Here is a 27,426-nt window from a genome sequence, read left to right as displayed (position 1 = left end):
CCCAGTAGTGGTACTCCCTATGCAGTGCCCTTTATATAGTGCCCTCAGCAGTACTAAAAACCATGCAGTGACCCCAGTAGTGCTCCCCCTTATGCAGGCCCCCAGCAGTGATCCCCCCTATCCAGTGCCCCTTATACAGTGCCCCCTGTAGTGGTCCTCCCTATTTAGTGCCCCCAGTAGTGGTCCCCCCTGTGCAGTGCCCCTAGTTCCTTATATAGTGCCCCCAGCATTAGTCCCCGCCCCATGCAGTGCCCCCAGTAGTACTACCCCTTATGCAGGCCACCAGTAGTGATCCCCCCTATCTAGTGCCCTTATACAGTGCCCCCTGTAGTGGTCCTCCCTATTTAGTGCCCCTAGTACTGGGTCCTCTAGTAGAAAGCCCCTTATATAGTGCCCCCAGTAGTAGTTTCCCCCCGGTAGTAGTCCCCAGTAGAGGTTCCCCCTCCCGATGCAGTCCCGCCAGTAGTAGCCCTCCCCAGTTGTAGTCCCCAGTAGTGCCCCACCCCCAGTAGAGGTCCCCCTAGTAATGGTGCCCCCAATAGTAGTAGTAGCTCCCCCCCAATAATGGTGCCCTCAGTAGTAGTAGTGTCCCCCCCAGTAATGGTGCCCCCAGTAGTAGTAGTAGTAGTATCTCCCCCCCCCAAAAAAATGGTGCCCCCAGTAGTAGTAGTAGTAGTATCTCCCCCCAATAATGGTGCCCCCAGTAGTAGTATCTCCCCCCCCAATAATGGTGTCCCAGTAGTAGTATCTCCCCCCAATAATGGTGCCCCCTGTAGTAGTAGTATCTCTCCTGCCCAATAATGGTGCCCCCGGTAGTGGTAGTAGTATCTCCCCCCCCAATAATGGTGCCCCAGTTGTAATAGTAGTAGTAGTAGTATCTCCCCCCAATAATGGTGCCCCCAGTAGTAGTAGTATCTCCCCCCCAATAATGGTGCCCCCAGTAGTAGTAGTATCTCCCCCCCAATAATGGTGCCCCCAGTAGTAGTAGTAGTAGTATCCCCCCCAATAATGATGCCCCCTGTAGTAGTAGTAGTACCTCCCCCCCAATAATGGTGCCCCCAGTAGTAGTAGTAGTAAATCCCCCCCAATAATGGTGCCCCCAGTAGTAGTAGGATCCCCCCCAATAATGGTGTCCCCAGTAGTAGTAGTAGTATCTCCCCCCATTCCCCGTTGTGCAGACACACAAGTTACACAAAAAAAAAATACACTTACCTGAATCCACGTTCCATCTCCGGACACTGCTCCTGCTGCACGTCAGTCCTCCTGGGCTGGCGCGCTTGCATCATGGGAGAGACGTCATGATGTCTCTCCCATTACTCACTGCAGGAGCCGGAAGGGAGCCCGCTCTTGCAGTGGGCCTGCAGCAGTCAATAAGAGTCTGTCTGACTCTCATTGGCTGCTGTTTAACACACAGATCGCCGCCAGCGCTGGCGGAGATGTGTGTGCAGCAGCAGCCAATGAGAGTCTGTCTGACCTCATTGGGTGCTGATTCACACACACATCACTGCCGCTTGGCAGTGATGTGTGTGTAGTAGCAGCAGCAGCCAATGAGAGTCGTGTGACTCTCATTGGCTGCTGGTTAACACACACATCGCCACCAGTGCTGGCGGCGATGTGTGTATTATGCACATCATGAGCCTGCCTGCCACCCACCTCCTGGCGCTATTGGGCAAGTGCTCAGGGGGAGGAAAGAGGCTCAGCTGTTGAGCACAGTACCAGCGCTGGTAGCCTAGCACTCACTGTGGTCAGCGCTACACTGGCTAACTAGGGCGGGCCAGTACCGTGGCCAGCGGCAAGGGGGGCCCCCCGCGCCGCCGGTCCCACGCCACCCAGGGCACGTGCCCCGTTCGCCCTGCCCTAGTTACGCCACTGATAGGGGCACTACTACTGTGTGGCTGTGTATAAGGGCACTACTACTGTTTGGCTGTGTATAAGGAAACTACTACTGTGTGGCTGTGTAAAATGGCACAACTACTGTGTGGCCGTGTATAAGGGCACTACTGTGTGGCTGCATATCAGGTCACTACTACTGTGTGGCTGTGTATAAGGGCACTACTACTGTGTGGCTGTGTATAAGGGCACTACTACTGTGCAGCTGTGTATAAGGGCACTACAACTGTGTGGCTATGTATAAGGGCACTACTACTGTGTGGCTGTGTATAAGGGCACTACTACTGTGCAGCTGTGTATAAGGGCACTACAACTGTGTGGCTATGTATAAGGGCACTACTAATGTGTGGCTGTATATAAGGGCACTACTACTGTGTGGCTATATAAAAGGCACTACTACTATATGGCCATGCATAGGGGCATGACTACTGTGTGGCCATTCATAGCGGCACTACTACTGCATGGCTGCGTATAATGGCACTACTACCATGTGGCTGCATATAAGGGCACTACTACCATGTGGCTGCATATAAGGGCACAACTACTGTGTGGCTGCGTATAAGGACACTACTACTGTGTGGCTGTGTAAAAGGCACTACTCTGTGTGGCCATGCATAGGTTCACTACTACTGTGTGGCCCTGCATAGGGTCACTACTACTGTGGGCTGCATATAAGGGCACTACTACTGTGTGGATGCGTATAAAGGCACTACTACTGTGTGGCTATGTTTAAGGGCACTACTGCTGTGTGGCTGTGTCTAAGGGCACTACTACTGTGTGGCTGCTTATAAGGGCACTACTACTGTGTTGCTGCATTTAAGGGCACTACTACTGTGTGGCTGTGTATAAGGGCACTGCTACTGTGTTGCTGTATATAAGGGCACTACTACTGTGTGGCTGTACATAAGGGCACTACTACTGTGTGGCTATGTATAAAGGCACTACTACTGTGTGGCTGTGTATAAGGGCACTACTGCTGTGTGGCTGTGTATAAGAGCACTACTACTGTGTGGCTGCGTATAAGGGCACTACTGCTGTGTGGCTGTGTCTAAGGGCACTACTACTGTGTGGCTGCTTATAAGGGCACCACTACTGTGTTGCTGTATATAAGGGCACTACTACTGTGTGGCTGTGTATAAGGACACTACTACTGTGTGGCTACGTATAAAGGCACTACTACATTGTGGCTGTTTATATGGGCACTACTACTGTTTGGCTGTGTATAAGGGCACATCTATGAAGGTGTGTATAAGGGCACTACTACCGTGTGGCATAATGTGAATTGGGGGCACTATTGTGTGGCATGTGAATATTGGGCACTGTGGGGCATAATGTATGAATGGGGTTATTAATATAAACTTTAATATATATCTATATATAGATATAGTGCTGGGTATACCCTCAGGAGTAACAAATTGGGAATGTGTCACATGGACATGACCCCTCCTCGGTCGGCCATGCCCTCTTTAGGCACTACTACTGTGTGGCCATGCATAAGGGCACTACGGCTGTGTGGCTGCATATAAGGGAACTACTACTGTGTGGCTGCGTATAAGGGTACTACTACTTTATGGCTGAATATAGAGGCACTACTACTGTGCGTTTAAGAGCACTACTACTGTACGGCTGCATATAAAGGTACTACTACTGTGTGGCTGTGTATAAGGGCACTACTACTGTGTGGTGGTGTAAAAGGGCACTACTACTGTGTGGCTGCGTTTAAGGGCACTACTACTGTGTGACTGTGTAAAAGGGCACTACTACTGTGTGGCTGCGTTTAAGGGCACTACTACCGTGTGGCTGTGTATAAGGGCACTACTACTGTGTGGCTGTGTATAAGGGCACTACTACTGTGTAGCTGGGTATAAGGGCACTACAACTGTATGGTTGTGTATAAGGGCACTACTACTGTGTGACTGTGTATAAGGGCACTACTACTGTGTAGCTGGGTATAAGGGCACTACAACTGTATGGTTGTGTATAAGGGCACTACTACTGTGTGACTGTGTAAAATGGCACTACTACTGTGTAGCTGGGTATAAGGGCACTACTACGGTGTGACTGTGTAAAAGGGCACTACTATTGTATGGCTGGGTATAAGGGCAATACTGCTGTCTGGCTGTGTATATGGGCACTACTACTGTGGGACTGTGTATAAGGGCACTACAACTGTGTGGCTGCATATAAAACTACTACTGTGTTGCTGCGTATAAGGGCACTACTACTGTGTGGCTGCGTATAAGGGCACTACTACTGTGTTGCTGCGTATAAGGGCACTACTACTGTGTGGCTGTGTATAAGGGCACTACTACTGTGTGACTGTGTAAAAGAGCACTACTACTGTGTTGCTGTTTATAAGTACACTACTACTGTGTAGCTGGGTATAAGGGCACTACTAATGTGTGACTGTGTAAAAGGGCACTACTATTGTGTGGCTGGGTATAAGGGCACTACCAGGGCTGCCATCAGAAATTGTGAGGCCCAGGACTGACAAAATGGACAGGGCCCCCCCTAAATATCCCTCCACCCCCCTCCACAAGCTCCCTTCCCCGATATATATCCCATATGGAAAATACTCCAAAGTGTTTATCTGCAGCATTTAAAATATACAACAAGCTGGGGTCGTGTAGCTAGCTGTATATTTCAAATGGTATGAAAAAAACTTTGGAGTGAAATTTTCCATCTCCTATGCTGCACCTACTGTATCCTGGCACCCTTGATAAACTTTGGACACTAAAGTGCCCAATGCCTCCATGTGTGTGTATGTGTGTTCATGTGTGTATATATTAGGGGTGTGCACCGGCCACTTTTCGTGTTTTGGTTTTGGATCTGGATCTTTCTTCGTGTTTTGGATCTGGATTGGTTTTGCCAAAACCACTCTTCCGTGTTTTGGGTTCTGGGTTTTGTGTTTTGGATCTGTATTTTTTTTTAAAAAGCATAAAAACAGCTAAAATCACAGAATTTGTGGGTTTTTCTGCACCTATGTTATTATTAACCTTAATAACATTAATTTCCACTCATTTCCAGTCTGTTCTGAACACCTCACACCTCACAATATTGTTTTCAGGCCAACAGATTGCACCGAGGTAGCTGGATGACTATGCTAAGCGACACGAGTGGGCGGCACAAACACATGGCCCATCTAGGAGTGACACTGCAGTGGCCAATAAAGTAAATTCTGTCGCTAAACACTATTTTAGCAAATACATATATAAAAGACAATATGTAAGACTGCACAAGATATCAAACTCTGTGTACGTTTGAAATCAAAAGAATCATAAAATACAAAAATCTGCGCTGTCACCATACATGTCAAAAATGAATTCAATAATAAATGTAGTAGTATATTATAAATCATAAATAATTTAATCAAACCAATTAAAATGATAAACACACATTAATAAATAAGATAGACACAATAATACAAACAGGATAGTGTTCCTTACAAATAAAAGTGACAATTGTCACTAAGAGAGCAGTATTGATACACAAGTAGCATAAAAAAATATATATACACCTACAGATGCAATAAGAATGGAGTGTACAATCTGTAACTAATCCTTATTATACTGAAGTTAACCTCCTGTGATGTAGCTAAAATGTTCCTTCCTTTTAGAATTAATTAGTGACCTCTAAGTACTATCGGTCTAAGACTGTCTACCACATATAAAAGGTCATAGAAGGCTCAAAATATAGTCCTGTACTGATGATCATTATCACTGAGAATAATACTTGGAAGTAACTCCCATATTTAGCTCAGAGTGGATTTGATGAAAATTCATATGCACAGCCTCTGTAAGTATAATTTTAATAATAATAAAATAATAATTTTTCACTTGTCGATAGACCGTGAAGCCGCTAGTTTCCAGACCAACTGATGCGGCTGTTAAATCCTTTTGTGAGTGTCCGTAGTAAGTGTGTCTGCTGACACTGGCAGGTGCTGCGGCAATATTGCTCGGATTACAGCCAAAACGAATGCCGCCGATAGAGGTGCAGCCACTTGCCGCTTGGTCCACAACACAGGGAAGGAACTGATGGATCCTTAATGAGGGTCTCCATGATACATGTGTCCACTGACACCAGCAACAGTGTGTCAATCTGCTAAGTCCCGCCTAACGCGTTTCGTCACGTGATCTGTGACTTTGAAAAAGTAAGAGTATATACCCATCTAGGGGGGGCCCCCATGACCTTTTATATGTGGTAGACAGTCTTAGATTGATAGTACTTAGAGGTCACTGATTAATTCTAAAAGGAAGGAACATTTTAGCTACATCACAGAAGGTTAACTACAGTATAATAAGGATTAGTTACAGATTGTACACTCCATTCTTATTGCATCTGTAGGTGTATATATATTTTTTTATGCTACTTGTGTATCAATACTGCTCTCTTAGTGACAATTGTCACTTTTATTTGTAAGGAACACTATCCTGTTTGTATTATTGTGTCTATCTTATTTTTTAATGTGTGTTTATCATTTTAATTGGTTTGATTAAATTATTTATGATTTATAATATACTACTACATTTATTATTGAATTAATTTTTGACATGTATGGTGACAGCGCAGATTTTTGTATTTTATGACACTGCAGTGGCCGACAGGATGGCAGTTTGAAAAACTAGGCCCCAAACAGTACATAATGCAAAGAAAAAAAAGAGGTGCAAGATGGAATTGTCCTTGGGCCCTCCCACCCACCCTTATGTTGTATAAACAGGACATGCACACTTTAACAAACCAATCATTTCAGCGCCAGGGTCAGCCACATGACTGTGGCTGAAATGATTGGTTCGTTTGGGCCCCCACAAAACAAGCTGGCAATTAATCTGTCCCTGCACAAACTGGCTCTATGGAGGCAAATTGTCGTCCTCATCCTCCTCATCCACCGATTCCTCACTCTCTTCAGTGTTGTGTACATCCTCATCCTCACAGAGTATTAATTCGTCCCCGCTGGAATCCACCACCACAGGTCCCTCTGTATGTTCAGGAGGCTGGTCTCCCTGGAAGAGTTGATAATTAATTTTGATGAACATCATCTTCTCCACATTTTGTGGAAGAAACCACCTACACATTTTGCTGACAAGGTTCCCGACTGCACTAAACACTCTTTCGGAGTACACACTGGAGGGGGCTCAACTCAGGTAAAATAGAGCCAGTTTGTACAGGGGCCTGCAAATTGCCTCTTTTTCCTGCCAGTACAAGTACGGACTGTAGGACATGTCTACTTGGAAGCTGTCACCGATGTAATCCTCCACCATTCTGTCAATGGTGACAGTATCATATGCAGTGATGTAGACATGTCAGAAATTGTTGCCAGGTCCTTCAGTCCGGACCAGATGTCCAAACTTGGTCCTGCCTGCCCAGCATCACCGCCAGCATGTTGCTTAGGATACCTAAGTTGTTTCCTGGCAGCCCCAGTTGTGGGAGAAAATGAAGAAGGGGCTGTTGACGTGTCACGTTTCGCTTCAGCTGACAGTGTTTTCACCAGCAGGTCTTTGCACCTCTGCAGGCTTGTGTCAGCCAGAAAGAGAGACACCACATAGGCTTTAAACCTAGGAACGAGCACGGTGGCCAAAATGTAGTGGTCTGTTTTCAACAGCTTGACCACCCTGGAATCCTGGCAAAGCGAATGAAGGGCTTCATCCACAATGATTTCCCTCAGTTTCTCTAAGAGGTTGTCGGCGGTGTGCCTCCTACTGAAACCGGTGATACACAGCGTAGCCTGCCTTGGAACGAGCTGGCATTTCTGAGATGCTGCTACTGGTGATGCTGCTGTTGTTGCTGCGTAAGGTGATACATCTACCCAGTGGGCTGTCACAGTCATATAGTCCTTAGTCTGCCCTGTTCCGCTTGTCCACATGTCCGTGGTTAAGTGGACATTGGGTACAACCGCATTTTTTAGGACACTGAGGACACTTTTTCTGACGTTTCTGTACAGTCTCGGTATCACCTGCCTAGTGAAGAGAATCTAGATGGGATTTGGTACCGGGGACACGCTACCTCCATCAATTGTCTAAATCCCACTGCACTAATGGTGGATTACCGGATGCATATCTAACACCAACATAGCAGTCAAGGCCTCAGTTATCCATTTTGCTTCAGGATGACTGCTGTTGTACTTCATCCTCCTCGCTAAGGACTGTTGGAGGGTCAATTGTTTAGTAAAAGTAGTGGTGTTACTACTTCCTCTCTGGGATGATGAACGACTCCCAGCAGCAACAGCAGCAGCAGCAGCAGTAGGCGTAGCAATGCAGGATCCTCCGGAGGATAGGAGAGTCAGTCATGCCAGTGACATGGCCTGCAGGACTACTTCCGATCCTGACTAAGGAGGAAATTGACGAGGAGGGAATTAACGGTGTGGTTTGCAGGCACTTGGATACAACAGGACAAAGGGATTTAGGTGTCCCTGGACTGCTTACGGTCTTAGCCAAAGTTTCTGAACTTGACAGTAACTTTTTATGAACGCACTGCAGGTGACGTATAAGAGAGGATGTTCCTAGGTGGTTAATGTCCCTGCCCCTACTTATTTCACCTTTACATATGGTACATATGGCAAGACAGTTGTTGTCCGGATTTGGATAGAAATATTGCCAGAACAAAGAGGTGGAATGTTTGGTCTTCTGCCCAGGCATGACCATGATGGGATTTTTCATCCCACGGACAACAACTGTCTCCTCCTGTTGTACATCAACACCACATTGCAAATTCTCTGTGACCAACATGATGTTTTGTAACAAGAATAAATTGTTTCATCGCTTTTAAAGGAGAGTGCATCCTTCCTGATTGGATATATTTCTTTGACTGTATAGGGACCTTTGTGTCCTTGGAAGCACCCCGACGGGTATCTATCTATGAATGCGAGTGCAGGGTCCCTTTTGGTATTTTATGAGTGGGGTTGATTTTTGATTAACCCATACTTTCCCTGTCACCCATCTGGATTATTATTCTGTTGTATTTAAATTCTGTATAAATGACTGATTCACCTTTTGACTTGTAACACTAACAATTTACTATTTGTTTTGAAATATTGAATAACTCTGTCAGACTGTTTATACTAAATTAGACTTTAAAGTATGGCCCAAGGCAGTACTGGTTTATTTGATGAAGCACTTCTATCACAGGCTGAAAGTGGAGCAATTTAATTTACTGATGACGAAATCAGTAAAGTCCTTTCTGACAATTAGATTTTAGTACACTACCAGCCGAAACTTCTGCAGATCTCTTTTATAGATTACTTAGACTACAGAGGAGGGAAATTGATCTTTTATTACACGGACAATTTTTGTCTGAATATCACCGTCACAAACAGATTCCACGTGGTTTTAGTATACACAATATCCCCACATTAGGTAGAAATAACCCAGTATTTTGCAGCCGCTGGTGCGCTATTTTGAACAAATGTTCACTGGATTTAGTGGTTCTCGTGATTGAGGAAGTAGGAGATGGACTTCAGAAAGTTAAGGTTGAAATTGAGCAAGCTAAGATTGTTACCTTGCCCACCCTAAAGGAGGACAAGGCCACAAATTGGCTGGAGAGACTACAAATCCAGATTGACAACTATAGAAGGGATCTAACCTCTTTTAAGAGAAAGAAACTGAATACTGTTAAGAGTGATTGCCAAAACCACACTGTTTATCGTTGGTTGCTGGGTGATACTCTGCACTCTAGGCCCAAACCACAAGCTAGAACATATAGACAAAGACGTCAGCCACAATATTTGGCAGAGTCTGGTTCCTCGTTATCCACCTCGGATACAGACGCATATCAGGATACGCAAAAAACTAGTAGCAATTTTTTAGAAATGGGATTACAACACGAGCACCTTCCTTCAGACAACAACGACGATATAACCGGAGACCACATCCGAGGAGGGGTGGTCACAAGGAGGCGTCGCAGAGGAAGGAGGCTCTAGAAGCTGATGTTGTATTTAATTTTTCTAGTATTACACTTACTGAGGACCAATTGAGGGTATTAACCAGGGGTTTATCCTTTGTACCAACGTACAGACATAGCAGTTTCAATAACACCATTGATCTATACAGATTTGGTAGAAATATGCGATTGAAAGAGTTTTTTCCAACAAAGGCTCCACTGACAAAACAATGGGGTTTTGACTCTCCTTCAAGCAACGCAAGTCTGAAAACCTATCTTAGGCTAGTAAATAATGAAATAATCACAAACAAGGCTCCTCGAGTATATAACAATTTATCTCCTGGTGAGAGAAGAGCGTTACAATCTCTAAAAGAAAATCCTTATCTAGTCATCAGACCCGCCGATAAGGGTGGAGCGGTGGTATTACAAGATTGGGCAAACTATGATGCCGAAATCATGTCCCAATTGCAGGACAACAAGGTAGATATCAGTTTGGCTCACAGACCAGTTGATGCCATTAAGGTTAAGGTAGATAATGTTCTCAGCCATGCTCATGCACAAAGATGGATTGATGACAATGAATTACAGTATCTCACGGTGGATAAACCCCAATGTCCCATAATTTATACACTACCTAAAATCCATAAAACACTTGTGAAACTACCTGGGAGACCAATCATCTCTGCACAAGGGTCTGTACTTCAACCATTAGCCATCTTTGTAGATAGTGAATTACAGCCACTAGTGTGTAATCATTCTACTTACCTTAGGGACACTGGACATCTGTTACAGTGTATTAGAGACATTGAAGGTTTGGATAATATAATATTAGCCACTATGGACGTGAAGTCACTCTACACTGTGATCCCCCACCAGGAGGGCATAAGGTCATTGAGGGAAGCTCTAATGACTAGGTCCAATACGTATAGACCCACAGAATTTCTAGTAGAATTAGCCACACTTGTGTTATGCAATAACCACTTTCAATATAAGGATGGCTACTATATGCAAATCTCAGGGACTGCGATGGGTTCCAATCTAGCTCCATCATACGCTAATATATATATGGTAAAATATGAACAAGAACATATCTCAAAATACGGCGATAAGATTAAGTTCTACCGCCGTTTCATTGATGACATTTTTCTCCTTTGGCAAGATACAGCCGATTATTTTGAACAAATGGTAGCAAATCTTAACAGGCTTGATTCACCGATCCGTTTTACATATTAATTAAGTATGAGTGAAATCCATTTTCTTGATGTCACTATTGGTGTTGTTGATTGCAAACTAACCACCTCTCTATATAGGAAGGCCACACATAGAAATTTACCTTTATTGCCCACGAGCCATCATCCTACGGCATTGAAAGAGAGCTTACCATTGTCGCAATATTTACGCGTTATACGCATCAATTCTGAAGCTGACAAGATGGAATTACAATTGGCTGAGATGACTAGGAGATTTCTTGCAAGTAGTTATAAACAAGTTACCTTATCTAAATGTCTACATAAGGCAAGGGATATTGCCCAGGCCCAACACACTGGAGGGGCTACAATGAGTAAAAATAAGCCACGTCTTATTTTCACCACCACTTTTGATGCCCAGGCTCAATCAACACAAGAAATCCCTTAGGAAATTTTGGCCCATCATTACTAGTGATAAGACGCTACCATTCCACAATATGGCACCACCGATGATGGCATATAAGAGGGGACCAAATTTCAAACAAATATTGATGAGACCACGTCTCTACCCTGGTAAACCTAATGATGTCTTGGAAATCATGGTAAAAAGACCGGGTAGTGTCTCATGTAGCAGCTGTGTGACTTGCACCTCTATGATGGTTGGCCCGACTTTCCCGCAACCACATTCAGGATGGTTATTTAAAATTAAGTATAGACTACATTGCGCCCTCGACCATCTGATATATATTTTAATGCGGCTTATACTATGTAGGTGTCAGAGTTCAGCCGGGGATCGGCCGTCCCTTACCATCCCGCCGGCTTCCTCTGACTTCCCAGGCAGTTGGGCGGCTGGCGCGGCGATGTGGGAGGAGCTGAGCATTCACCCTTTAGCTGTGGTGTCAGGCGACCCGGTAAGCGGGGATCACAGTTTCCGTCATGGGCACCATCATGACACTTTCCCTATGTCAGTACTTCCTTCCCTGAGTGGCCCGGCTGGTCAGCTGACGCTGTGGGCCTATCAGCAGGCTTCCAGGGGTATATATCCGGCTCCTGTGCTCCAGGTAGTTGCCTGAATAATCATTGTCGCCGCTAGTGTAACTAGAGGAGTCTCATTCCAGGTTCCGGTGCTTTCAGTGTGTTTCTTCCAGAGCTTCTGAGCCATCTCTCCACAGTGCCTTTACTATCAACAGCCTGTGTGCAAGTTTAACCTCCATCTCTCCACAGTGCCTTTACTATCAACAGCCTGTGTGAAAGCTAACCTCCATCTCTCCACAGTGCCTTTACTAATCAACAGCCTGTGTGCAAGTTTAACCTCCATCTCTCCACAGTGCCTTTACTAATCAACAGCCTGTGTGCAAGTTAACCCTCCATCTCACCACAGTGCTTTACCATTGCAGCCTGTGTGCAAGTTAACCCTTCATCTCACCGCAGTGCTTTTACCATTACAGCCTGTGTGCAAGTTAACCCTTCATCTCATCGCAGAGCTTTTACCATCACAGCCTGTTTGCAAGTTAACCCTTCATCTCATTGCAGAGCTTTTACCATCACAGCCTGTTTGCAAGTTAACCCTTCATCTCATCGCAGTGCTTTCACCATCACAGCCTGTGTGCAGGTTAACCCTTCTTCTCATTGCACCCTAGTGCATGATCTCCGGCCGGCAATCCTGTATATACTTCATGGGATCTCCAGCTGTTACCTCAGCCTACCAATAAATCTCCACACCTCTCTAGCCAGCACCTCAAGTGCCTTTCTCCAGCCAGGAGTTCTATCCCACTCCCCACGTGCCTATTCCAGGCATTACCCTTGGGCCACAGGTGTTTTGATTCTCTTTTCCCTGCAGGCCTTGGTCACCAAGTCAAAGGACCGCGACCTGCTTACAGGGAGCCGCACAAGCCCATATCCCACTTGGAGTGTTCACTGGTGAACACCTCCTTGTGATTTAGACTCCGCACCACTGACTAGGCCAATGACCAAGACTTGTGGATGCGGAGATCATACGTCCAGGCCCCTCGCCTTCACCTCCTCCCACAGCCTCAGACCTTGGCTTTCAAAAAACCGCCTCCCAGCATGACAGTAGGCCTTACGGCCCGTAGGTTCCGCGATAGAATGGCCAACCATAGGGCCTCCATCAGGGCAGCATATGCTATGGGCAAAAGTGACAAGCCGGTAGCTAGACATTTTTTTGAAAAGTCCCACCAATTGGCGACACTCAGGTGTAAGCTCATTGATTGGATCCCCCCCAAACAAGGAACAGACAGACTCCTGTTGTTAAAAAAATGAGAAAGCTTTTGGATCCATGCATTGGATACAGTGACCCCTAGAGGTTTAAACGAACATAATCCTCTAGGTATTTTTCTTTGAAAATTCCTAATTTGAGGCTAGTGTACTACATTTTTTGAGTAAGCGACATTTTCTCAATATCTATGCTTTTTCGCAAAGAATTTCCACTTACTCCACTATTTATGTCTATATGATTAATATTTACATTACTGTTATACTGACTTATCATATTTATGTTGCCTCCACGGGTTAGGTTATATAAACATTGTTGAATTATTATTTATTTATGTCTGTAGTAGTATCTGTTAGTCATAGCAGGCTCCTTAATAAATACTTACCCACATATACACTGTATACTATAGAGAGTGTACCATCCCTCTCTGGTATCTATTATATTAATACATCACGCTGTCAGCCATCCCTGCATAACTGTATTCTCTTATTTTTGCCCACTCGCAGCTACCGTATGTCTGCGTGTCAGGCTGACACGCGGAAGTGTCCACCTTGTGACATCTACTTCCGGCTAGCGGGTTTAATAACCGCGCGGCGCCACACAGCTGATATGCTGCAGACGCCGGCGGTACATGCGCCCACTCCACACCTTACCTGGCTATCTATATTTTGGCCCTAACGCCTATTGTCTACTAGTAAGGTAAGCCTGTATAGGTTACAGTTCTGTTACTTTTGTGCCAGTGTACACACAAAGGTTTTGATTATCTCTCCCTGTCATTTTGCAGATATTGATGACTACATACTAGCCATATACCGCCAGTGGGCTTTATATGTTGATCTGATGATCCTCTAGGTAGATATTAGTATCCACATATTACACTATATACCAGGCAATGGTTATCATTTGAGTAATATTCATATTGTACGCATTGTCTATCCACAGGAGTGTGGACACATTCGGAGCCCTATACTAATTGGGGCTATCATACTAACTATATAGAGGTATTTATCTATCCATATTCCTGCTCACAGGGGCTGATAGGATTACTTGCACTGACACTTGGTGAAAAAAAATTTTTTGTAAGGTAACAGGTGTGTTTTTTCCTCAACACAGGTGTATATGTTACCTTAAGTATTTTGGAGCCTGCTAGACAAGTTATTGTGTTTTTTGTCATTTTCACAGATTTTTGTAATTTCATATTGATGTCTACTATTTGATATGATGTCTATGATGTCCACTATTTGAAAAAGTCTTGAGAAAGGTTCATCTGGGAACCGAAACATCGACCACATTGCAAATTCTCTGTGACCAACATGATGTTATGTAACAAGAATAAATTGTTTCATCGCTTTTAAAGGAGAGTGCATCCTTCCTGATTGGATATATTTCTTTGACTATATATATATATATATATAATATATATATATATATATATATATATATATATATATACAGTCAGGTCCATAAATATTGGGACATTGACAGAATTTTCAGATTTTGGCCTCTATTCACCACCACAATGGCTTTGAAATGAAACAAACAAGATGTAATTTAACTGCAGACTTTCAGATTTAATTTAAGGGTAATTACATCCAAATCAGGTGAACGGTGTAGGAATTACAACGGTTTCTATATGTGCCTCCCACTTTTTAAGGGGCCAAAAGTAATGGGACAAACTAAACAATCTTAAATCTAACTTTCACTTTTTAATACTTTGTTGAAAATCCTTTGCAGGCAATTACAGCCTGAAGTCTGGAACGCATAGACCTCACCAGACGCTGGGTTTCATCCCTGGTGATGCTCTGCCAGGCCTCTACTGCAAATGTCTTCAGTTCCTGCTTGTTCTTGGGGCATTTTCCCTTCAGTTTTGTCTGCATCAAGTGAAATGCATGCTCAATCGGATTCAGGTCAGGGGATTGACTTGGCCATTGCATAACATTCCACTTTTTAGCCTTAAAAAACTCTTTGGTTGCTTTTGCAGTATGCTTCGGGTCATTGTCCATCTGCACTGTGAAGCGCCGTCCAATGATTTCTGAAGTATTTGACTGAATATGAGCATATAATATTGCCCGAAACACTTCAGAATTCATTCTGCTGCTTTTGTCAGCAGTCACATCATCAATAAATACAAAGGAACCAGTTCCATTGGCAGCCATACATGCCCACGCCATGACACTACCACCACCATGCTTCACTGATGAGGTGGTATGTTTTGGATCATGAGCAGTTCCTTTCCTTCTCTTCTCTTCCCATCACTCTGGTACAAGTTGATCTTTGTCTCATCTGTCCATAGGATGTTGTTCCAGAACTGTAATGGCTTTTTTAGATGTTGTTTGGCAAACTCTAATCTGGTCTTCCTGTTTTTGTGGCTCACCAATGGTTTGCATCTTGTGGTGAACCCTCTATATTCACTCTTGTGAAGTCTTCTCTTGATTGTTGACTTTGACACATATACATCTACCTCCTGGAGAGTGTTCTTTCTTGATTTGGCCAACTGTTGTGAAGGGGTTTTTCTTCACCAGGGAAATAATTCTTTTGCCATCCACCACAGTTGTTTTCCGTGGTCTTCCGGGTCTTTTGGTGTTGCTGAGCTCTCCGATGCGTTCTTTCTTTTTAAGAATGTTCCAAACAGTTGATTTGGCCACACCTAATGTTTTTGCTATCTCTCTAATTGGTTTGTTTTGATTTTTCAGCCTAATGATGGCTTGCTTCACTGATAGTGACAGCTCTTTGGATCTCATATTGAGAGTTGATAGCAACTGATTCCAAATGCAAATGTCACACCTAGAATCAACTCCAGACCTTTTACCTGCTTAATTGATTATGAAATAATGAGGGAATAGCTCACACCTGTCCATGAAATAGCTTTTGAGTTGATAGTCCCATTACTTTTGGTCCCTTAAAAAGTGGGAGGCACATATTGAAACTGTTGTAATTCCTACACCGTTCACCCGATTTGGATGTAATTACCCTCAAATTAAATCTGAAAGTTTGCAGTTAAAGCACATCTTGTTTGTTTCATTTCAAAACCATTGTGGTGGTGAATAGAGGCCAAAATCTGAAAATTCTGTCAATGTCCCAATATTTATGGACCTGACTGTATATATATATATATATATATATATATAAACGTACCAGGAAAAAAGCAGCACTATGAGTCTATCAAAAAAGATTTAATTGTGATCCTTCACAATGCCAATGGGTATTGGCATTGTGAAGGATCACAATTAAATCTTTTTTTTTTTATAGACTCCTAGTGCCGCTTTTTTCCTGGTACTTTTATGCATTTGTTTAGCTGGCACAGGAGCAACTTACTCACAGTTTAGCAGAGTGCCGGTCCGTTTGTTATATATATATATATATATATATATATATATTTATTTATTTATTTTTATATATATATATATATATATATATATATAGAAAAACGAATGTCGTAGACAAGGGCACTCTCCAAAAATCACTTGTAATTTATTAGGGCTATAGAAAGCCGTGTTATAGAAAGGAGTAAATCTTCCAAACAATGAGTCTGAATAATTGTCGTCAACGTTTCGGTCCCTGACGGACCTTCCTCAGGACAACACATCGTACATGATTCAAAAAATTATATAGACATCATTCACAATAGTATCTGTAGAACAAAAGACAAAACAGGAATACACAGACTAAGTCTCTCAGGCTTCAAATCACGTGGCAAACAAATGTATAGATAAAGTTTTGTATAAGGTATACACTAGCACAAAACAGCTGGGTACTGAAAATACATAAATATATCTTACTAAATTCGTGAACTCCAATAGGCTAAATGTACCACACACGATCCTAAGCAGGTGTATATGCATGCCTGTCAATCATGTACAGACATGGAAAGGGGCACGTGACCATAGTCGCTACCGCATGTCACTGGTAACTAGAACAAGATAAATACAGACATCAGATAACCCATAGTGTCAATTACTTCAACACCTCATACATCATGTTACACTAAAGCATATACCTTAATACGGTAATGATGGACGATCAAACACTTAAGCTCTGCAGTACGCTGAGACCAGCACTAGCAAGAAAGGAATTGATGCTCAAATGGTCCAGTATAGCTAAACAACCAAACAGAATATGCAGAAAACAAATCAACGGATAATCAGACAACTTGCATATCCGCTATGATCATACGAGGGACAAGCCAAATGTACTCACCAACCTAGATCAGAGAAGGAGCCTGCAAACGCTCAGTACATCCAACGCTCCTGCATACGTCAGACGCCAGTGTGCATGCGGCTAAGACAACTCATCCCGCTATTTAAGCCAGGTCTTCCGGACGTACGTCACATGACACGCACGCCGGTGTGCAGTAATCAATTGCAACCATGGAAACGAACTAGCTTGCATTCCTTGTAACTAATGACACTACCGCCTCCTCAATAAGTGTCTGCCCAAATAGAGTCATGTGTGCGTATGGCCCAATCATAAACACGAGTTAAGCATAAACACTAGACGACAACGTGTAACGCAGGCAGCAAAACAGTACCTGCCTGTCATAACAACAAATGCCACTAGACAAATAAATGCAACGTAGGACATGAATGCTCTGCCACTCGCGATAAAAAACTGAAACCAACACTGCCCATCTGGAATGCTAGCTACCCAATACATAAAAAGGATAATACAAAAAATACACTGATAAAACAGTGCTAGAGCCACGAATAGAAGTAGAAGCCCAAGACCCAATGCCCAAGCTACTACCAGTCAGACCTATCCAAATGACAGAAAAATGGTTATATTATAATAAATAAGGTGACTCTAAGTGTCGCTGCCTACACTGCTAAATCGCTCACATGTGTACAAAATATATAATGAAAAAAACAAATCAGAAAAAATAGAAAGTACAAAATAAAACAAGAAACTGAAAAATACAAAATAAAGAATAAAAAATAAAAAATAAATAATGAATAATAAATAATAAATAAAAATGAATAATGTGAAATAATAAATAAAGTAGGTACACCCGAGTGCAGATAAACAAAAGACTAGTGTACACATAAAGGCAATCAAAATAGAAGACGCAATAAAAAGAAAAAATAATACAGAAAAACAGAAATAACACCAAAAAGAAGGAAACGAAAATCATCCACAAGATCCTCAATAGTGAATAAAAAATCATGCGAGAAAAAAAATATATAAACTATAAAAAAATATAACAGAGAACAACAATTCCCAGAGGTTCCCAAAAACAACCTCACCTCCAGTTACACCTCAGTGAAGAATCAAACACCACCATATTAAAGAATTTAAAGAAACACATTAAGAGGATTATTTTCATTAAGGCCTTTGGGGGCCACAGTGTCCAAACGATGTATCCAGTAACTTTCGCGTTGTATCAATAGTTGAAGTCGGTCGCCACCCAATTTCGGAGGGGGAACCCAATCAATGAGCTTACATTTCAGGCTTGCCAGCTGATGTCTTTTATCTAAAAAATGTCTGGCTACCGGATTATCTGAAGATCCAGTGCTCAATGCTGCCCGGATGGAAGTCCGATGGTTCGCCATTCGGTCTCGGAATCTACGAGATGTGAGACCAACGTAATATAGTCCACAAGGGCAAATCAAAATATAAATCAGAAAGTCCAATGTGCAATGTAGGTGATACTTGATAATAATTTTCTTGCCTGAATGGGGATGTGGAAACGAGGGACCGGTCAGCATTGAAGTACAAGTAATACACGAAAAACAAGAGAAACTTCCAGGTCTAGCAGTCATAATTTCCTGAAAAGAAGGTCTATCTTGCGGAAAAGTAGTGGGGCGCAACAGTAACTGTTTAAGACTAGGTCCCCTCTTATAAGCCATCATGGGAGGTCCTGTGTGTTTAAACGGTAATTGTCGATCACTAGACAAAATCGGCCAGTGTCTTCTTAATGCCTTTTGAGTGGCAGATGCATGGTCGTCAAACTTGGTAATAAAAATCTGGCGATGTTCTTTTGGTGCCACGGGAGACGCCTCGTTACATGATGTTGCGAAAAATGTTTGTGCTTTTTCCAAACATCGTTTTAATATAGCAGACTTGTAGCCTCTCTCTTGAAATCTATAAGTCATTTCTTGAAGTTGCCTGTCCCTATTAATAGAATCACTATTTATCCTCATCACTCTCAAATATTGAGAGATCGGTAAATTGTTCTTCAATGCTGGAGGATGGAAGCTTGTCGGCCACAGCGCCAAATTTCTATCTGTTGGTTTTTGGTAGTCAGTAGTAACTGTAGATAACTTTTTTCTCTTAAAGGAAGTTAAATCCTTAGTGTATTCATTAATCTGATGTTGTAGTCTCTCGATCCAATCAACACTTTTATCAGACTTAAGTATAGGTAACGCTGTCAAATTAATTTGTTCAATTTCAACTTTTACTTTAGTAAGTTCATTACTTGCTTCCTCGATTACCAAAATGATAAGGTCTAATGAACATTTGTTGAGAATGCCGCACCAGCGGCTACAAAATACTGGATTATTACGACCGAGTGTAGGGATATTGGAAATACGAAATCCTCTGGGGATATGCTTACGACGGTGATATTCCGAAAGAAACTGTCCGTGAAGTGATAGATCAATTTCACGTCTACGTAACTTAAGTACTTTATAAAAGACATCTGCAGATGTTTCAGCTGGCAATGTATCGAAATCCAGTTTATCAAACAGTAGCCGTTCAACTTCAATTTACCGATCTCTCAATATTTGAGAGTGATGAGGCTAAATAGTGATTCTATTAATAGGGACAGGCAACTTCAAGAAATGACTTATAGATTTCAAGAGAGAGGCTACAAGTCTGCTATATTAAAACGATGTTTGGAAAAAGCACAAAATTTTTTCGCAACATCATGTAACGAGGCGTCTCCCGTGGCACCAAAAGAACATCGCCAGATTTTTATTACCAAGTTTGACGACCATGCATCTGCCACTCAAAAGGCATTAAGAAGACACTGGCCGATTTTGTCTAGTGATCGACAATTACCGTTTAAACACACAGGACCTCCCATGATGGCTTATAAGAGGGGACCTAGTCTTAAACAGTTACTGTTGCGCCCCACTACTTTTCCGCAAGATAGACCTTCTTTTCAGGAAATTATGACTGCTAGACCTGGAAGTTTCTCTTGTTTTTCGTGTATTACTTGTACCTCAATGCTGACCGGTCCCTCGTTTCCACATCCCCATTCAGGCAAGAAAATTATTATCAAGTATCACCTACATTGCACATTGGACTTTCTGATTTATATTTTGATTTGCCCTTGTGGACTATATTACGTTGGTCTCACATCTCGTAGATTCCGAGACCGAATGGCGAACCATCGGACTTCCATCCGGGCAGCATTGAGCACTGGATCTTCAGATAATCCGGTAGCCAGACATTTTTTAGATAAAAGACATCAGCTGGCAAGCCTGAAATGTAAGCTCATTGATTGGATTCCCCCTCCGAAATTGGGTGGCGACCGACTTCAACTATTGAAACAACGCGAAAGTTACTGGATACATCATTTGGACACTGTGGCCCCCAAAGGCCTTAATGAAAATAATCCTCTTAATGTGTTTCTTTAAATTCTTTACTATGGTGGTGTTTGATTCTTCACTGAGGTGTAACCAGAGGTGAGGTTGTTTTTGGGAACCTCTGGGAATTGTTGTTCTCTGTTATATTTTTTTATAGTTTATATATTTTTTTTCTCGCATGATTTTTTATTCACTATTGAGGATCTTGTGGATGATTTTCGTTTCCTTCTTTTTGGTGTTATTTCTGTTTTTTGTATTATTTTTTCTTTTTATTGCGTCTTCTATTTTGATTGCCTTTATGTGTACACTAGTCTTTTGTTTATCTGCACTCGGGTGTACCTACTTTATTTATTATTTCACATTATTAATTTTTATTTATTATTTATTATTCATTATTTATTTTTTATTTTTTATTCTTTATTTTGTATTTTTCAGTTTCTTGTTTTATTTTGTACTTTCTAATTTTTCTGATTTGTTTTTTTCATTATATATTTTGTCCACATGTGAGCGATTTAGCAGTGTAGGCAGCGACACTTAGAGTCACCTTATTTATTATAATATAACCATTTTTCTGTAATTTGGATAGGTCTGACTGGTAGTAGCTTGGGCATTGGGTCTTGGGCTTCTACTTCTATTCGTGGCTCTAGCACTGTTTTATCAGTGTATTTTTTGTATTATCCTTTTTATGTATGGGTAGCTAGCATTCCAGATGGGCAGTGTTGGTTTCAGTTTTTTATCGCGAGTGGCAGAGCATTCATGTCCTACGTTGCATTTATTTGTCTAGTGGCATTTGTTGTTATGACAGGCAGGTACTGTTTTGCTGCCTGCGTTACACGTTGTCGTCTAGTGTTTATGCTTAACTCGTGTTTATGATTGGGGCATACGCACACATGACTCTATTTGGGCAGACACTTATTGAGGAGGCGGTAGTGTCATTAGTTACATGGAATGCAAGCTAGTTCGTTTCCATGGTTGCAATTGATTACTGCACGCCGGCGTGCGTGTCATGTGATGTACGTCCGGAAGACCTGGCTTAAATAGCGGGATGAGTTGTCTTAGCCGCATGCACACTGGCGTCTGACGTATGCAGGAGCGTTGGATGTACTGAGCGTTTGCAGGCTCCTTCTCTGATCTAGGTTGGTGAGTACATTTGGCTTGTCCCTCGTATGATTATAGCGGATATGCAAGTTGTCTGATTATCCGTTGATTTGTTTTCTGCATATTCTGTTTGGTTGTTTAGCTATACTGGACCATTTGAGCATCAATTCCTTTCTTGCTAGTGCTGGTCTCAGCGTACTGCAGAGCTTAAGTGTTTGATCGTCCATCATTACCGTATTAAGGTATATGCTTTAGTGTAACATGATGTATGAGGTGTTGAAGTCATTGACACTATGGGTTATCTGATGTCTGTATTTATCTTGTTCTAGTTACCAGTGACGTGCGGTAGCGACTATGGTCACGTGCCCCTTTCCATGTCTGTACATGATTGACAGGCATGCATATACACCTGTTTAGGATCGTGTGTGGTACATTTAGCCTATTGGAGTTCACGAATTTAGTAAGATATATTTATGTATTTTCAGTACCCAGCTGTTTTGTGCTAGTGTATACCTTATACAAAACTTTATCTATACATTTGTTTGCCACGTGATTTGAAGCCTGAGAGACTTAGTCTGTGTATTCCTGTTTTGTCTTTTTTTCTACAGATACTATTGTGAATGATGTCTATATAATTTTTTGAATCATGTACGATGTGTTGTCCTGAGGAAGGTCCGTCAGGGACCGAAACGTTGACGACAATTATTCAGACTCATTGTTTGGAAGATTTACTCCTTTCTATAACACGGCTTTCTATAGCCCTAATAAATTACAAGTGATTTTTGGAGAGTGCCCTTGTCTACGACATTCGTTTTTCTATTTCTGGATCCTAAAAAATCCATGTGGCACCCCGGTGTTGGCTTGCTATATTTGGTGTGAGTGCAAGTCCTTTATTTGTATATATATATATATATATATATATATATATATACATTCAAAGTAATAGGATCTGGTGCCTTTTAATTTATTAAATTTTAATTGATAACAAAAACAGTGAACTATTGTGTGTCCTACTTTATCCACGCCGATGATCCAGGAGAGCTGCACTGCATGGCACGTTTCTCCTCCTCAGATCAGCCTCCATGTACCCCTCTTCCCTGCAGCTTTTGCGCTGGCCGGCCACTCACTAAAACTCTGCACAGCCTCAGGCTGCTACCTTCTATTCTATTGGATGGCTGCCTGTATCCCAGCAGTGCTCTGCGGCGCCGTCTGTATGACGGCAGTCAGTGTAGTGGCTGCTAGAGAAGCTGGTGCACTGCATCGGAAATAAAGATCCGATCTGTGGTGGGGGGCACCCCTTTATCCAGCCCTGCGGCTGGGTGATATAAGTGACTTACTAGTCACTCATTTTATTGTGCGGCAGAGGGCCCAGCTGGGGGGATAAACCCATACGCGGGCGGCTACAGCGTGAAGATAGGAGCGGGCCCACTGGCTGTCAGTTACCACTGTGGGCCAGGAGTGTAGTGGCAGGCAGACGGAGGGGCCCCCCAAGTGGCCGGGCCCGGGACTAAAGTCCCAGCAGTCCCCCCCTGATGGCGGCCCTGGGCACTACTACTGTGCGGATGTGTATAAGGGCACTACTACTGTGTGACTGTGTAAAAGAGCACTACTATTGTATGGCTGTGTATAAGGACACTACTACTGTGGGGCTGCGTATAAGGGCACTACTATTGTGTGGCTGGGTATAAGGGCACTACTACTGTTTGGCCATGTATAAAGGCACTTGTATGTGGCTGTGTATAAGGGCACTACTACTGTGGGGCATAATGTTAATTGGGGGCATTATTGTGTGGCATGTGAATTTTTCGGCACTGTGGGGCATAATGAATGGTTTGGGGGTATTACTGTAAACTTTAATATATATCTATATATAGGTATAGTGCTGGGCATGCCCCCAGGAGTGACAAATTGGGAATGTGACATACCCTTACCTACCCTTACTTCAGCCCCATGCCCTGCGGTCCTACTTTTATAGAATTTTTTTAGGTGGACATTTTGCAATTTGCAATTTGCCCTGGGCACCAAAAATCCTAGTAATACCTCTGATTGCAGCTTTGTTCTGACAGAGCAGAAAGACATTTGCAGAGCATACAGAATATAGAATAGTTTGCAGGAATGTTAAACTTTAGTATCTCAATTTGAGCACACACTGGGCCTGATTCGAACCGGTCGCAAGCACTGAGCGCTCGCAACCGGGTCGATGGTGGCCCAGAGCGCATGCGCACGACGGAGCCAGCTCCGTCATGCGCATGCGCGAGACCTGGATAGCGACGGGCAATCCGTCGCTCCGGGTCTCGCACCAAAGGGGGCGTGCTGTCGATGTTGAGTGAGCGGGCTAGGGGGGTGGCTGCCCAGACGGAGGCGGGCTAGGGGGGTGGCTGCCCAGACGGAGGCGTTCCCATCAGAATGCCTACCATTTGTGGTGATGTCAGTGGGAGAGCTTTCGGCTCTGTTTGAGCCGAAAGCTTTCTGGAGCTTATGGCCACGAGACTCTACCACAAGGGTATCATCGCAAGCCCGATGGTCGTGATGGTCTTGACCATCACGACCATCACCCTGGCCGCTCGCATTAGCTGTGGGTGGCAACCCACAGCAATGCGAGCGGCCAGGAGGCTGCTCCGTAAAAAAAAAAAAAAACACCCTGATTCAGAGCGTCCGGCTTTAATTGGCTTTAATCTAATCAATTTCAGAGAAAAATATACAATTTAAAATAATTATATTATTGATCAATTTGAGTATCTACATTTCATCATGTTGAATGTCGTCCTCTATATGTGCCAATTTACTTTGCGAATTTAATGAAAAACCATAGATTTACAGGATTGAATTTTTGGATTGTGGCCTATCAATTGGCCTGAAATGCAAGACTCCTATTTTGTGAAGAACTAAGGCTAAGCTAAGAATGGAAATGAGGACAAACTTTCATTCTGCATGCAGAAGGCTTTGGTAATGTGTCATCTCTGTGGTGTTGGGGTGTTCATACTTATTACTTGGTGTTGTGCACATTGTCTGAGACTTATTGCATATGGATGAGTGAAGGCACTACCATCAAGGTATGTGAGATAGTGTGTGGCAGGATAAGTACATTAAAAAGAACAGCTATGATTGCGCTAGGGATAAGGCTGGGATCAGTGGAGTCAGTTTAGGCCATGTTCATGTTTAAGTGCATGTGTAAGTACTGAGGCAGGGGCATTTATAATGGGTGCAGGGTGTGTGGTGCACAAAGCCCACACCGCACACCCTGCACTCGTATTTTTGAATACTTACCCCTCCGAAGACCCGCATTGCCTGTGGCGCTGCACAAAACACCTGGAAAATAGCTGCCGCTGCCATTTTCCCAGCATTTTGCTCATGCGCAGTAGGCAATTCGCAGATAAAATGCACAGTAGACTCTGGGCACAGACTAGTGCCCAGAGTTTACTGCTGTGGTCAGTGCGCGATCGACCACCGGGGAGAGAGATTGGGACCCCAAACGGGGAATGCACTCCTCTCTTAATACGCTTCTGTTCTGAGGAGTACCTCATCAAGTTCATCAGTTATCCCTGACTGTAATGCTCATCAAGGAGTCCATTCATTCATGATCACTTCATTTCTGCAAAAGCAAGTGAAAATGAACATTTTCATGTCGTTTTGTAGAAATGAAGGATAGAGGCTATTAATTATTAAGGTAATGCAGGAGATATCACTGACATCTCCTGCCTGTCTTTCATCCCCTATCTGTCCCACTATTCATCAAGCTCCAAAAATTCAATAATTTCAGACCTTGACTACAGGAGAATTAGTAATCTTTAGATGGCTCCCGCACCCCTGCTCTTTCCCTATGGTAAGGAGTCCCGGGTTTTGAAGAGGGATCCTTTTGAATCCCTCTGCCCATGTCTGGCTCTTTCCGCCGGGGCTCTGTGTGCCTGTATAAAGCCCAGTTCATGCAGGCTCACTAACACTGCAGTGTCAGACTCTGCAGTGCTAACTTTCACTGCTACTAAAGTAAAGTGAAGGGGATCACTGATTTTCGGATCAGCTGTCTCCGCACCAGAGCAGTGTTGAATTTCTTTGGTGAATTTGTATCCACTGCTGCTACTTGCAGAGAGTTGGATATTTAATTATCGGGGGCCCTCAATAATTAACATAATGAATGGATCCCCAAGTGTTGAGAAAAATGCAGTGGAGACTGACTGCAGTTAGTGTGAAGGAAACCCATTGAATGCTGTGAGGAGCCAAAGAGATTCTGAGTTTATGAAAGTTCAACCGGTGCAGACTGTAGAAAGCCTGCCCCATCAAGCGGTGAGAGTTGTGAAGTCTGATCCAGGAGACCACTGGAAAAGTCTGCCCCTGGCATAGCCAAAAGTGACAGTGATCCGAGAGTCAGACCAGATGCTGAATGAGGGAAAAATAAAGAGACTGGCAGTGTAGAAGTAAGAAATTGAGATGCAAAGTGACAGTTCCGAATAGCAGGGCTGGATTAAGGTCTGTGGGGGCTCCTGGGCAACAAACTTGTGGGGGCCCCTTTATACCACCGTTTCTTGTCACCCTAGGAACATTTTTTTTCCTTTTTATTGACCTTAATGTCCCCAGTAGTAAGGCCCCTCTTGCAATGCCCACTGTACTAGTGCCCCTTATGCAATGTCTCCAGTATCAGTGCCCTTTATGCAGTGCCCCCAGTAATGGTCCCCCCTATGCAGTGCCCACTGTAGTAGTCCCCCCTATGCAGTGCCCCCTGTAGTAATGCCCCTTATGCAGTGCCCCCAGTAGTGGTCCTCCTATGCAGTGCCCCTTATATAATGCCCCCAGTAGTGGCCCCCCTACACAGTGCCCCCAGTAGTGCCCCTTATATAGTGCCCCCAAACCCAGTAGTGGTCCCCCCCTATGCAGTGCCCCTTATATAGTGCCCCAAGTAGTAGTCCCCCTATACATTGCCCCCAGTAGTTGTCCCCCCTATACAGTGCCCCCAGTAGTTGTCCCCCCTATGCATTGCCCCCAGTAGTAGTCCCCCCTATGCATTGACCCTAGTAGCGCCCCCCCAGTGCCCCCATGAAGTGGCCCCCCCTATACAGTGACCCCTGTAGCGGCCCCCCCTATGCAGTGCCCCTTACACACACACAAAAAAGAAACACAACGTACCTGAATCCTTGCTCCTGAGTCCCGGCTCTTCTCCTGCACTATGGGAGAGATGTCAGCATCATGACATCTCTCCCATCATCACCCGCTGCAGGGGAGCTGGAAAGCGGAGCTCATGAGTAAGCTCCAGCTGGCTCCCTCTGTTGACGCAGCAGCCAATGAGAGTCTGTCTGACTCTCATCGGCTGCTGTAACAAACAAACAGCTGCTGGCGGTGGCTGTGTGTTTCTAACTGTGTAGTGCGGCTGCGCTCACTGCGGTCTACACTACACTAGCGGCCGGTGCAGACAGCGGACCCCGGTGCAAGCCACCAGCTGAACCGCTGCTAGTGGGGGCCCCTTCATGTGTGGGGGCCCAGGGACGACCGCTCCTGTCGCCCCTCCTTAATCCGGCCCTGCCGATTAGGAATGTGCGCCGACCCCCATGTTTTGGTTTTGGTTTTGGATCTGTATCTTCTTGTGTTTTGGATCTGGATTTGGTTTTTCCAAAACCGTCTCTTGCGTGTT

The sequence above is a fragment of the Taudactylus pleione genome, unplaced genomic scaffold (assembly GCF_031769625.1).
Source record: "Taudactylus pleione unplaced genomic scaffold, aTauple2 ptg000444l, whole genome shotgun sequence".
Classification (NCBI taxonomy): Eukaryota; Metazoa; Chordata; class Amphibia; order Anura; family Myobatrachidae; genus Taudactylus; species Taudactylus pleione.
The sequence above is the reverse complement of the archived record's forward strand: the minus strand, read 5'-3'. Positions refer to the sequence as shown.